The sequence below is a fragment of the Mandrillus leucophaeus genome, unplaced genomic scaffold (assembly GCF_000951045.1).
Source record: "Mandrillus leucophaeus isolate KB7577 unplaced genomic scaffold, Mleu.le_1.0 Scaffold32, whole genome shotgun sequence".
NCBI classification, from domain to species: Eukaryota; Metazoa; Chordata; class Mammalia; order Primates; family Cercopithecidae; genus Mandrillus; species Mandrillus leucophaeus.
Window position 1 is genome coordinate 3,187,606 of NW_012103365.1, and position 1,696 is coordinate 3,189,301.

General features: G+C 37.0%; 1 pseudogene; it reads right to left on the minus strand.

The window, feature by feature from the left end:
* Window positions 1–356: 356 nt before the first annotated feature.
* The window catches only part of LOC105545165, a 37,437-nt pseudogene continuing 36,097 nt past the window's right edge, over window positions 357–1,696 (minus strand).

A 1,696-nucleotide genomic window follows, 5' to 3' on the forward strand; every position in this document is an offset into this window, starting at 1 on the left:
GTTTCTGTGTACTTGTCCACTTTCCCTGTCTTTCAGCGCCTTTATGAATGCTGTTCTTACTGTATAAAGCTAGACATAGAACCAAAACCTCTGTCCTTTCTGAGACTTTTTATACCACTGCTCATTTACTTTAGCTTCAGCAGTTGTCTTATTTTTAACTAGAAAAAAGCCTCCTATATATAGTATGTATGTATATATATACGTATGTATATGCGTGTATATATAAAATATAGAAAGCGAGTGTATACCCTGCATTTTCTTTATATCACAAACACATCCTTTGACATTAAATTTTTCCACAAACATTTTTAATTTTGAGAATTGGAATGGTCAAGAAAGAACAGACTTGAGATCACCTACTTAAATCCTTGAGAAAGTGTACCATGGAGCTGCTGTATGTGAATAACTTCAGCATACGGATCTGAAAGAAATAGGGTTAATAGGAATATTCAAAGATTTTAGGCAAATTCTTTCAGTAATGGATCTAAAGTATAAACAGCTTATCAAGGCTCCTCTTTGATAAAAGCCTTTGAGATTATTTTTAGGATCATATCAAAAGGACTTTTTAAAAATAACTATTGCTAATTCCTTTATGCACTTTACCTTTTATTAAACTTAATGAAGAGTGAACAGTGATCTCATATTAAAGCCAACACCAGCATGAATCTTGCTTTTCCACTTTGCTTGAAATGTGGCTCGTTTGTAATTTACTGTGAAGTTGGTTTGGCCAGTGTGAATGTTTTCAATTTAGGTTTTTATTTTTAAAGTCTTTTGTGGTAAGATTTTAATATGAGAATGGATATACATTTAGAATTTAAAATACTGTTTTTTGGTAGAAACAACTGGAACCTTAATAAATTTTGGGGGGATTGGGGGGGGTTTGTTTTTGTTTAGAGACAGTCTCTCTCTCTCTCGCCCAGGCTGGAGTGCTGTGGCACAATCATAGCTCACTGCTTCCCCAACCTCCTGGACTCAAGCAATCTTCCCGCCTCAGCCTTATGAGTAGCTGAGACTACAGGTGTGTGCCACCATGCCTGGCTAATTAAAAAAAAAAAAAAAAATTGTAGAGATAGGTCTTGCTGTGTTGTCCAGGCTGGTCTCAAACTCTTGGCCTCAAGAAATTGTCCTGCCTGGGCCTCCCAAAGTGCTGGGGTTACAGGGATAAGCCACCACACCTGGCCCATTAACAAAATTTTGATAATTGTTAAAATATGTTTTTACCTAGCTTAATGATATATAAAGCTGGTAGACTGATTCTTTTTGTATCCTGAAAACTAAAACCAACAAAAACAAATAGGAAAAATGAAGCCAGGGAAAACTGTATTAGTGCTAGAAACTCAGGAAAAGACAGAAGGGGCAGACATAGCTAAAAATATGACATTTCTGCCATAGCACCCCATCTTAAAAGTTTTTTGTTAATGGAGAGAAGGTGAAATAAAGACAACTGACCGTTCTCTCCTTGAGAAGGCAGATGGCCTCTTGGGAAGCTTGAATAGAAGATCTTGGGTATTAGGAATACACCATCATCTCAAGAAACAGGGATGGGCCATGGAGCAAATGAAGATGATTTCCTTTGAAGTCACTTTGAATATGATGAAAACTGCACAAAGGACACCTGAAGCATAGGCTACCATGTTGATGGGGATGGAGGAAGATTCTGTCCAGAGACAAATTTGTTATAGCTGGTCTTGTTGCC